The sequence below is a fragment of the Phacochoerus africanus genome, chromosome 15, assembly GCF_016906955.1.
Source record: "Phacochoerus africanus isolate WHEZ1 chromosome 15, ROS_Pafr_v1, whole genome shotgun sequence".
Taxonomy (NCBI): domain Eukaryota; kingdom Metazoa; phylum Chordata; class Mammalia; order Artiodactyla; family Suidae; genus Phacochoerus; species Phacochoerus africanus.
The window spans coordinates 112142416-112155292 of NC_062558.1; positions in this window are offsets into that span (position 1 = coordinate 112142416).

A 12877-nucleotide genomic window follows, 5' to 3' on the forward strand; every position below is an offset into this window, starting at 1 on the left:
CGACCCCTAGCCTGGGAATTTCCATATGCCGCGGTGTGGCCTTAAAAAAAAAAAAAAAAAAAAAGGACCAAAAAAGAAAAAAAAACATTATCATTATCATTCCTCCCCTCTTCTGGGAAGAGACCGTGTGGTGCTGTGGCCTGTGAGCCAGAGGGACCTAGTTAAAATCGAAGTTCCACCACTAACCAGTTATATAAACTTGAACGGCTGTGCAACTTTAATCCAAATGAGCCTCAGCTTCTTCATCTGTATAATAGGATCAGTAATATCTATCCCAAAGGGACACCCTCTGAGGATCAGAGCTTGTAAATATGTGGCTCAAAAGCCATAACTGGCCTTTAGCTAGGTTTGCTTGGCCTATGCGGTAAATACATAGATCATGTAGTTAGTGCAAAAGTCAAAACATGCCAAAGGGTATACAGGGAAAAATAAGTCTTCCTTCCATCCCTGCCCCCTTCCTTGAGGCAACTACTGTTTCCAGTTTTTTGTATGTCTTTCCAGAGCTAGTCTGTACAGGTACAAATGTGTGCATGTATATATGTACACGTGCCTCTTTTTCCTTCAATAAATGGTAACTTACATATTGTTCCATGCTTTACTTTTTTTACTTAGGTAACCTTGGAGATCTTTCCTTATTTATATATGAAGACTCACTTCATTCTCGGGGAAGGCTGCCTCACATTCCATTGAGAAGATGTATCATAAGTTACTTACCCAGGCTCCTAACAGTGGGTATCTAGATTATTTCTAATCTGCAAACAAGGCTACAGTGACTATCCTTACATATCCATCTGCCTGATCATGTTGGTTTTAATTTTAGACAGTTTCCAATGAATTCAAGGAAACACCAAGATTTCCTGAGTAGAAGCTTAGACAACTAGGCAACACTGGCTCCTACTTCTATACAACAATGCCATCCTCCCATCCTTTAGAGAGAGCTCTGCCCTCTGCGGCCACCTGCAGAACCCCGTTCCCTGTGTCTTCCCAGCTATGCCTACCCCCACAGGCATCTGTGTTTATGAACCCCTGGTAAGACTTATGACACAGCATGTGCAAATAGTGTCTGTAGCCAAGAACGGCTATTGTTAGCCAAGACATGGAAACAACCTAAATGTCCTTCGACGGAGGAGTGGATTAAGAAGATGTGGTACATATGCACAATGGAATATTACTCAGCCATTAAAAGGAAAGAAATAACAGCATTTGCAGCACCATGGATGGACCTAGAAATTATCATGCTAAGTGAAGTTAGACAGCGAGACACTGACATCATATGCTAACACTTACATATGGAATCTTAAAAAAGGACACAATGAACTTCTTTGCAGAACAGAAACTGACTCACAGACTTTGAAAAACTTATGATCTCCAAATGAGACAGGTTGGGGGGTGGGGGGATGGACTGGGGGTTTGGGATGGAAATGCTATAAAATCGGGTTGTGATGATCGTTGTACAAAAAAAATGTAATAAAATACATTTAAAAGGAAAGGCTATTATTACTCTTTCCTGGGGAATTACTGATCTGCAGTTTTTTGAATGGGCCTGTCTGAGGGGTGTAGATTCTCATGTTCATACCCATGTGGGTGGGTTGCCTTCTTTCTGCATGTGGGGAACCGACGGTCCAAACAGGAAGAGGAGCCATGCTCCGAAGCCCCTCGCTCATGCTCACAGGCCTTTGACAGCTCTGCAAGGAGGGAGGAAATTCCTTCACATATATCCTGCTCCATTCAGCAAAATGAAGACTAACCTGCCCATGAGACCTATGCTGGCCAGTATAGTGGCCATTCACCCCAACTAAATTAAATACTTAAATCAAATGAAAGGTAATTTCAATAAATAAATCAATTTGAAAATCAGTTCCTCAGTCATATTTGTCACACTTCGAGTGTTCAGTTGCCACATGTGGCTAGTGGCCACCATACTGATGTGCAGATATAGAACATCTGCACTGTGACAGGAAGTTCTGTTGGACAGCACTGCTCTAGACTGTCATCTCCATGGAGGCAGGGATTGAGTGTGTCTTGTGTAGCCCTGTAACCCCATGCCAAGCACAGAGCCCGTCACAGAGAAGGCACTTTGTAATGGTTAATGACGAGGAATGAATGAATCAGCCAACCAACAGCTCACAGGAGACACAGTCACAGCCTCCTCCACAGCAACCCACTGAGGCAGATTTTTGAGGGGAACCTGAGGATGGGCTAGGTCAGAGGGGACCTCAATATAATGCTGGAGCCTGGCTGTCCCCAGGGAGGCCAGCAGGGTCACCTCCAGGCCTAAGGCCTAGAAAGGAAGCAGTCACCCATGGATGGTTATTTGAGTTAGAAACCTGTGTTCTAAACAATCCTGCTGTCACTTTTTGTGAGGTCTCCCTCCTAAGAATCTGAATAAAAGCCCCTTCTGAAATGCCCCAGCGTCTGTGAGCCTGAGCTGGGGAGACCTCATTAACCCCCTGGGGAGTCAGCACGGAGCTCTTCCAACAGCTGGATGGGGCAGCTGAGGTCTTTCTATGTACTGGAAAATTCCCCACCCAAGCCAGAAGTTGTTCCAGAAGCTATGGTACCTGACCTGTTCCTGTCTAACCCTCCAGTGTATGTATGTGCTGAGAGAGAGGGAGAGGGAGGAGGGCTGAGAATCTGGGTAAGAAGATGAGAGGACAGTGCATGTGTTTAGAATGTATGTGACTTCCTGCTCTTCGGTGTGTCTGTACTGGGGGGCTGTGTGTGCGGCCTGGTAAAGGGTGTGTGTGTATAATGAGCTGTATGTGTGGCGTGTGCGTGATGGAGAGATGCGTGCATTGGGGGCTGTGGGGGGTGTGTGAGGGGCTGTATGTAGCGGGATGACTGCATGTGTGTGCATGTGTGTGGTATGTGTGGTAGAGGCTGTGACGTGTGTGTGTGGGTGTGTATGGGTTGTGGATTGTGTGTCCAAGGAAGACCTGACCAGGCCCTAGAGACCAGGGTGGGGGGCGTTGGGGGTGGCAGGAGAGTGTAAGCGTGTAAGCGTGCTAGGAAGAAGGGCAAAAGCTGAGAGAGTGGATCAAAGGCCAGAGGGAGAGAGGAGAGGGAGAAGAAGGAGAGGCGGAGGATGCGAGAACGAGAGATTGATGGGGAGTGGGGAGAAAAGAGGGGCGGGGGAGGCAGAGAGAGTGGATCAAAGGCCAGAGACGGGGCCCGCGTGGGGTGGGGGAGGGGGAGGAAGGGGCGAGGGAAGGGGGCTCCGCGGGGGGATTGCGGGGCGGGAGTTCGGGCGCTCCGAGCCGCGCGGCTCCCCAGGGAGACGGCAGACACTTTGCGGAGATGTTACTCCGGAGTTGGAGACGATGATAAATATGATAATTTGTATAAAATCTGAATGGGTCTTGTTTTCAGGGAGAATGCCTCGGATGATGAATGGGCCCGGCTCTCAGATAGATGGCTGATAAAAAGTGTATTGGATTGTTGAGAGCGATTTTAATTCTCATTCTCTACCTGCAGATGCCGCGGCCGCCGCGCCCGGCCTCCTCCTCCCTCCTGCCCAGACGCGGGGCGGCCGGCGGCCCGGCCGGCCTCGGCGGCTCAGGAGGCTTCTGAAATGACTCTAATTACAGAGTTATTAATTTTAAGAGGAGGGTGAGCGGGGGGTTTATGATTATTAATCGAGCGCCGGCGCTCGGCGGGCGGGGCGGGCAGCGGGCGAGCGCGCTCGGAGCGCGGAGGACGCTCCGGGCCTCGGGCAGCTCCAAGCCCCGAGGGCTCCACGGCGGCGGCGGGCCAGGTCCGCTTCGCACACTGGCCGGGGCGGCAGAGGCCTCTGGGCGCGGTCCGCACCCCCTCACCTCCACCTCCAATCCGGCCTCCCTCCCACCTCTCGCCCTGGCCCGCGCGCCTGCGCAGCCCAGTGTCCGGGAGACAAGTGGGTCTGCCGCCCTGGGCCCAAGACGCGGCTCTGTCGCAGGAAGCGCACCCTCCTGCCTCTCAGCTCCCAGCTCCCAGAGGTGTGTCAGTGAACCCCAAACCTGTGACTGGTGGAGGGCCGGCTCCTTTAAAGACGTATGATAATAACAGTGGCATTTATGGAGGCCCCTACGTGTGCCAGGAACCGTGTCAGATGCTTTGATGCTTTCATTTCCCCGCTTCTCAGATGAGGAAACTAAGACTTAGAGAGTAACTCTCCTTGGAAGTGGGTGTATATACTCTAGGGATTCTGCAGGCAGCACACACACCCCGCCACCCCACCCCCAACAACTTCCCTTGTCCAAACGCCTCTGGGAGGAAGAGGGCGGCAAGGAAGCAAGCTCCTCTCTCTAATTTACATCCATCCAGTCACCTTCATCCCTAGTGTCTGCCCTGAGTGATTTGGCGGACTGCCTAACACACTGTCCATCTTGCAGGAAGATGTTCAAAAGACCACGCTGCAAACTGGGCAGGCAGACACCCAAAAGAAGTCCATAAGTGGTTTTGCTCCATGGTGCTAGCCCTTGGGGAATATCTGCCTGGCCACAGTGACTACTTTAAAGAACTCACAGGTCATGTCGAAGAGGCCATTTAGTATATCAGGAGAGGTACAAGTTAAATTCCAGGAAAAAGGAGACTCCCTGCAAACATAGGCCCAGACCCCTCCTCCCCATACATACCTATTAATTTCTGCCTTACTCTTCCTGGGTGGGTTAAAGATAGTCTCCACAGGGATAGACCATGATGGAAAATAAATTTTAAAAAATGTAAAAAAAAATGATCCACCGACCTGGATCGTTCCAGAACTTCTTCAACTTGTTTTTTTTTGGCAAAGACAACTCCTGTCCTAAAGGGGAAAAGACAGATCCCTGTGGGCCTAGAGAAAGGAGGGACGACAGGGTGGCTCCAGGATCTAGGGGAGGGCAGCTCTCTGGCCACAGTGAGGTCCATTCCAAGGTGCCCAACACAGTATCTGCTGTGCGGACCCAGAGGAACCAGTAGCGAGGATGAGCTCATGCATAGGGTCCTTGGCGCTCCTCTGCAGGTCCCAGAGCACCTTGGCCCAGTTCGTGGGGATCCAGAGGGACAACCCATGTCAGGCCTGTGAGGAAAGTGCATTAAGTTCAGTCTAGAGAAGTCTTGACTGTGGCTGGTGCTAAGAGTCAGGATCCACCAAGGCCTGAGCAGAGGCAGAGTCCAGCTTTGGGGCGGGGGGCAGAGCATAGAGGGGAGTCCCCACCTCATACTGAGCCTGCAGGTGTGGAAGCTGGGAAAGCCTGAGGGCCCATGGGAAAGGATAAGGCCTGGCTGGAAAATTCCTAGAGTGAGGCTGCCAGCTTCCTGTGAGGCTGAGTGAGGACTGGCGGCCCTGCAGCCTATGGAATGGGCTGGTTTAGGCCAACTCTGAGTTCCCAGATTGAGAAACCCTAGGCAGAGAAGAAACCATGAGATGGTGAAAGGAGACCGCTGTGAGGATCTGGACGAAAGAGGGGCGGAGGGCTCCTGGATGGCCTGAAAGAACCCTCTCAGACTCATTCAGTCTCTGAGCTACACCAGCGTCTCTTCCCCCTCTGGCTCCCCTCTGGGCACTGGGAATACTTTGTATAGCGTGGGCTTAGGAGTGTAGATTATGGAGGCAGTATGGGAGTTCAGATCCTACCTTGGCCACCTACTCGCTATGTAATTGTGAATATGTTACTAAAACTCTCTGTACCTCAATTTCCTTAAAATGGGGTCAATAATACAGTAGGCAAGAATGCATAGAATTAATATATGTAAAGCACGTAAAACAATGCCTGACACGCAGTAAGCCCTCAGACTTGGAAGTTGTTTTTTATTATTAATCTTGTGCCCATGAGGCACCTGGCCTTCCCTCTGGATTGACAACTTCCCCAGAGTATCTTTATATTACTGCTCTGTGTACCCCTGACACCCTGTGTGGGTGCTGGAGACCATGCTCAGTCGGTGTGTGCAGAGCGGTCTGGGCCTGGGGTGGGATTGGGGATGAATTAATGTGGTTATAAACATCTATATGCCAGGGGTTACTCTACCTCTTATTTAATACCACCCAGTAATTCCACAAGGCAAATATTCTTGCCCTTGTTTTACAGATGAGGACACTTAGGCACAGTGAGTTCAAGGGATGCGCCCAAGGTCACAAAATTGGTATGTTTTCTTTCTTTCTTTCTTTCTTTCTTTCTTTATTTTTTGTCTTTTTTGCCATTTCTTGGGCCGCTCCCGTGGCATATGGAGATTCCCAGGCTAGGGGTCAAATCAGAGCTGTAGCCACCGGCCTACACCAGAGCCACAGCAACCTACACTACACAGCCACGTCTGCAACCTACACTAGAGCTCACAGCAACGCTGGATCCTTAACCCACTGAGCAAGGCCAGGGATCTTAGTCGGATTGGTTAACCACTGCGCCACGACGGGAACTCCGAAATTGGTATGTTTTCGAACTGAGAAAGGCGAGGTCTGCCTCAGGACCATCTGGCTCCATTTCCACTCTTGAGGGCTGCTTTCTCTGTCTTGGGGCTAGTGAAACGTTTTCCTCTTCTGCAGTGCACACGAGGCTGCCTGGTAAAGGTACAGGAGACGGGGAGGAAAGAGTTGCCCCCAGACCTGACACTTGAGGTTTCCACTTCTGTGATCACTAACAGAAAAGGTTTACAAGGAGAGGGGGATTGGAGAGGGAGGGGAGGGTCAGAGTTGAGATTAAAGTTACCCAGAGACCTAGATGGACCTTCATTTAGCATCTCTCCCCACAACACACACACACACACACACACACACACACACACACACACACACACGATCTGTGCCGGAGTCCTGCCCATCCTGCCTCCATCTCTCACATCTCCCCTCTCTTCTCTACCTCCCTCAGACATATTTGTTTCAAGATGTCCCATCTTCTCTTGCTGAGACTGTTCTCACAGTGTCTGCTCCTCTCTCTACCTCCAGCCCACTGTCCACACTCGGAGAGTGGTCTTTCCCCTCAAAATCGGATCATTTCTCTAACTTGCTTGAAATCCTCCAATGACATCCCATGGCCTCAAGGAGAAAATCAAAACTCTTTAGAAAAGTGCTCCTTGATCTAGGCCCTGCTACCTACCAGCCTTATTCCTCTTGCTTCAACTCTCACACCCATATCGGCCTCACAGAATCCTTTGCAGGTCCCCAACTAGGTGGGCTGCTGCCCCCTCTCCGTGCCTTTGCTCCTTTGATCTCCTTCTGCCTGGGAATATTTCACCTTGCTATCCCCTGCATTTAGTGTACATTTCATCATCTTGCTGGACCTCATCTACTTTATGAAGTGTTCTCTGACACTTCCAGTCCATATCTCAACAGTTTCCAGAGTTTCTTTGCCACCAGGTAACATTCTCCTTAAAAGCACAGCCAGTGTCTGATTTACCTCTAAAATCCCCGTGTCCATCACAGAGCAGGCCCATATGTGCTGACTGACTGACTCATGCCCTCCCACCTGATCCAGCTTGGTCACTGCCTCTCTACTTTTCCCAGCCCAAAGGATTCTGGCCCAGGTATAAATTTTTTCCTGTCTCTCTGCAAAAGTAGGGTAGACTGAGCTGCTCGTTTTCTTGCTGGAGGGATCCCCTGCCCCAATCCCCTAGTCCAGCTCAATGGCTGACCAGGCCAGAAGAACAAGGCAGGAGGGAGGGGTAGAAGCTGGGAGGCGGAGCAAAATGGGTTGGACCACATCGACCCGGAAGTTCCAAAGGCTGGAAAATTTCCCGGTGTTTGGTTTGTCATCGCAGGGTCTGCCAGGCGGGCAGGGAGGCCTTCCTCTCCTCACCCTCGGTATGCCGAACACAGAGGCCTTTTGGGGTCTCAGTCTCCAACCTGGCGTCCGGAAGGCGCCAGAGCACAGGGGCTTGAAATGAATGAGACCGGAGTGCGCCCACCTTTGTCCACGCAGAGACGTCTTCAGACCGAGGGGAGACGCTCCCTAACATCCTCACTCTGCCTTTCCCTTCAGTCTGCATTTCCACTCTTCGTATCTCTCTGCTTCTCTTCTGCGCGGCCTTCATCCCTGCTTCTTTCTCTTTTTCCCTTTCCTCTTCCCCACCCTCTGTCCAAGGCAGCCCAGGGCCGCGCAGAAGAGAAGAGAAGCCCCTAGAGTGAGCCGAACCTGCGCCGCGCTTCCCAGTCGCCATGGGGAGGCGATTTAGGAAATGCGCCCTCCGCTGGTGCCGGGTCGCGGTTCTCGCAGCATTACTTTTTTTTTTTTTTCTCTCGAAGCTTTGCCCCGGCGCGCCCGCCTGGGCGCTGGGGCTATGCAGGCGGTGGGTGTTCTCGGCGACCCTGCCGAAGAGTTGGGGGGGGTGGGATCCCTAGCTATGGGAAAGCTGGTGGCGGGGCGGGGGGGGGGGGGGGCTCTTCGCTAAGCAGCCGAAGCCTCTCTTCCCTGGGTCCTTGCCTCCCTTTGCTCTGGGGCAAGAAGTCCCAGGCGTCCAATTAGCATCCAAGAAAAAGCCGTGTGCCTATTACTTAAGCATGGGTCCAGGATGATCCCACAACCACCACCAAAATCTGTTGCTTCCAGGAGCAGATACTCTTGTGCGCCCGACGCCCTGGAACTTAGCTTGTAGTCGGGTTCTGTGCCCACCTGACCTAGAGCGCGGAGTGCGCAGGCAGCACTCCCCGCCCGGGACCTCCCGGGTCTGAGGCCCCGGAGCTTGAGCCCTGGCCGCCGCGGGGCGCGCTTCCACTGCCGAGCAACAAAAGCGTTTGCTCTTTTGGGTTGCTTTTATTTTCTTTATTCTTTTGTCCCCTCCTTCTTAATCTCCCCTCTCACTCTTTCTTCTTCCCTAACTTTCCTTTTCTATCCTCCTTTTCACTTTCTTTTCGTTCTCTTTTCTTTATTATTCTCTTAGTCCTTTTCTGTATCTTCCTCTTGTACTTTGGACCCCTGTCTGCCTCTGGGTCCCTGTCTTTCTTTGGGTGTCCCTTCCCGGACCCTTCGTTCTCCCTGCGCTAGGGTTGCACCATCTCCATGCATCATTCTTCTTGACTCGGCCGCCTCTTTCTCACTTTTTCGTTCTCTCGGCGGCCCCAGTCTGGCAGGCTCGGGTCCGGCTGGCTCCCCCGCCGCCGCCGCAGTGATTTATTCTCATCACTCTGAGGAATCAGGTGCTGAACTGAGCCCCGGAACGAGGGAACAGATTTCTCCCAGGAAGGGTTTTTGTGAACCAAACGATGCTAATTATCGAGTGGGGGACGCGCCGCCCGAGGAGGGGAGGCGCGCCTAGCCCAGCGCGCCGGGCGAGGAGAGAGGCCAGGGCCGGACCGCAGCCCTCCCAGGCCACCTCCGCTGCGCCTCTTGCCCCGGCTTTCGCCTTTCCCTGGGAACTTTCCCGTCTGAGTTAACTATTAACCGCTGGCGAGAGGCAATTTTCTTAGGAATTTCAGCGATTTCCTTTTCGCGGTGGAGGCAGATTAACATGCAAATGGTGAGATGCTCGGCTTGAGTCTGTGCGCCGGTGAGGATGCCTCTGCCCCTCCAAAGAGTGTCCTTCGCGACGGCGGAAAACTACAGCCCCGCCATCCCCCTCCCCCGCCCGTGCCGGCGCACGAAGCTGTGACCGAGCCCGTACCCGGCTGGTGCCCGGAGTGAAGGTGGAAAAAGCCGAGTGCCTGGAGCTCGGGGGCGGGGTTGAGGGGAGAGCTTAACCGGGCACAGCTACCCGAGGAGCCCGCGACCCACACAGCCTGGTCCCTACTTGGAGCCCAGCACGTGGGGACGCCCTTGGAGAGACTGGCAAACACGGGGGAAAGCCCTTTCCTGCCTGCAGAAACTCCAAGACAGTGTCTCGCGTCCTCCCCCGCCGCCACAGCCGAGCACCCCTGCCCCACGCGCACACACACCCTGCCCTGGCTTGTGGTCGCGGCAAACTTTGTCAAAGTTGAGCTGCTGGGCACAGACGCCTCGCCTTTTCCTCCTTTCATCTCTTGCCCGGGCGCTCTTCCTGGAGCGGGACAGAAGGAGGTTCTCGGCCTCCGGCCTTGGGAGAGAACAGTATGGGAAAGTCCGAGCCTCGCCTGGCTAGGACGTTAGCCCCTGACCGCCCGCCACGCCGCCCGAAACCCAATGCGGTCCACGGCGGGAGGCTGATTGTTGCGGCGGTCAGGCTTGGCTAGAGCCCTGGCGGAGAGCCGCGTCGCTGCCGGGGTCGGGCCTTCTCGGGGCGCCAGGCCCAGGCCCTCACTATTGCGTCGGGCCCGACTGGGCTTGGGACCCCGGTTCAGGGTTGCCAGCCGCTCGCCAAGCCATCCTCCCTGCACCCTCAGCTTTTCTAGCAGACTTCGCTCCAGCCCTCGCCCCGGGTTAGCTCTCGCCCCCGCCCACCTCGCCAGCTCCGTCTCTGACGGGGCTGCCTCTGTCTCTCTGGCTCTCCCTGTCTCTCTGGCTCTGTCTCTCTTGTTTGTTTCAACGCGCGGACACTGATTGCGCCTTATGAAGTTCTAACTGGTTTTGTGTCAGGAAGATCTTTCTCGCTGCTACCCAGCCTGGCGTGACGGATTAAACATCAACTAGTTAAATAAAAATTAATATCAACTGCCTCCTAACTTCTAATGTCATGTTGTTTATAACTAATGAACTGATTAGGGGATAAACACATCACGGAGACATTCGGCTCTCCTGCCTGGGATCTGCAGCCACCCGGTGCCCACTCCCCAGCACGGCCTGCCAGCTGCCAGGCCAAGAGGAAGGCGGGGGCTGGAGGGGCTGCCAGTTCCCCGGCTTGCTCCTCTGCCTACCTTGTCCCTTTTCTCTCTTTCTTTCTTTCCCTTCCCCTGTACCTTTTCTTTTCTCAGTCCCTCCTCTTTTCTCCTTCTTTCCTCTTCCTTCCTTCCTGCCTTCCTTCCTTCTTTCCTTTCTTTCTCTGCAAAGATCAGTCCATCAGACTGACTCCAGCTTGTGTTTGTCTATCTGTCTCTCTCTCTCTTCTCTCTGATAGTCTGGGCCCCAAATCCGTTTTTCTCTATGAGAGTCCCTGTCTCTCTCTTCCCACTTCTCCACCCTCATTTGGCTTCATTCCTCCCCCAGCACAGAGTGTAATGATTAAAAGCATCTTTTCGACTGGGCTTCTGCCCTGCTACAAAGCAAGAGGCCGAAACCTCTCCCTCAGCACCTTGGGAAAGACTGACACCACCTCCCCAGTTATTTAGGGGGAAAGAGAGGGTGCAGGAATACATGAGGTTGTGTTTTCTATTTCTCCTCTATTTAATCCGGAAGGGGAAGGAGAAAATAAGTGATTTTTAAAACTTTCACCTTTCTTCTTGTCCCAGAAGCAATTAATACAGGTTCAAGTGCTAAATTTAATTTTCAAGGAAAGAAAAACTGCTCTAGTGTCCTTCCTCCAGGGGCTTCAGAGCCCTCTCCACACACCTCCACCTCCCCAGCTAGCTCCAGCCTGACCTGAGCAGGCCTCTACAGGGCCCTTCCTCTAAAGACACTTGCACCAAATCACAATTGTCATCATGACAGCAATAAGGCAGGGGAGCGAGTAATCACAGACCTGGCCCCGAAGATTTTTTTTTTTTCCCTAAGAAGCCACAACGTTTTAACTTGGTTTGCCCTGGACCGCAGGGTCTGACAAGACAATAACAACAGAAAAAGCTTTTAAAACCAATTTAGCACACGTGAAAATGTAATTCTAATGAAGAATCAATAGGCTGGCGGATCATTTTTCCTGGGACTCCTTGGAGAACCTGAGAGAGAGTTTCAATCAATGGGGCGGGCAATGAGCACCAGGGCCCTGCGAAGCAGTGTGGGACAGGGATGAGGGCTGGAAGACAAAGGGAAGCAGAACCTGAGGGAGGAGGCTGGAGGGAAGCTGAGGCACAGGGCTGCCCTTTGACTGACATGGCTTTGCAGGCTCCAAAAGTGCCAGAGCCAAGAGCTGAGAGAGCGCCTTCCTCCTCTTGGTCCCTCTGGTATGCAGACAGGCTGCTTAGCACAATGGCCTCAGCTGCCTTCCCCTGGGCCTAGGCCCCAGCCCTGGCACTGCCCCAACCCTGGGCCCTGTGTTCAGGTAACTGTGACGAGCTGGCTCAGGAGCAGGCAGTATGTGAATGTCCCCAGTTCAAAACACCTGGTTCCCCAGTGGGTGCCTCTCTGCTCTGTGTGTGTGTGAAATGCTGGGTCTCAGTTCCTGTCTCTGAAAACACAGGCATGAAAGAGCAAAGAATGTGTCTGTGATCAATCACACTTCACATTTTATCAATCACTTCACACAAGTTTCTCAAGAGAAACCTGTGAGAAGAGCAAGAATTCTAACCACTATTTTAGAGAAGAGGTAACAAAGGCACAAAGAGCAGTACAGTGATGGTGTGACCCAGCAGGTCATGGCCCACGTGTGTGACTGGGTGTGGTTCTGAGTGGGTGACAGAGGCTAACTATGTGTGTGAACATCTCACGTGTGTATAATGGAGTAACCACATGAGAATGTGTGTGTGTGTGAGTGTGTGACTAGGTTTTCATATATGTATATTGCGCTCCCATCCTTGTCCTTAGGGGTGGTGGTGTGTGTATAACAAAAAGCAAAAAAAAAATTTCTTTTTTACTTTTAAGTTTCTATGCTCTTAGGTTGAAAATTCACTGATTTGGAAAAAAAAAGGAAATGAAACACCAGTAAAGTCTGATGTTTTAAATCACAATATTGGTAAGATGGTAATCTGGCCATGATTTGCCTGAAAGGATAGGGGTTCGTGTTCCTGTAGGATGATTTTTTTAAATTGCACTTGGGAAACCATGATATAGATTTTGCCTCTGGGCTCTTGTGCCCCTCCAGCCTCCTGTCCCTAGTTGTACACTCTTTCTGGAAGAACTTCAGCTGAAGTATCTGGGACTCCAGTGAAGAGCTTCTGTTTCTAACTAAGTGGGTTCAGTAGGCCCTGTGGACCTGGGTCCTGGCCCTTGCT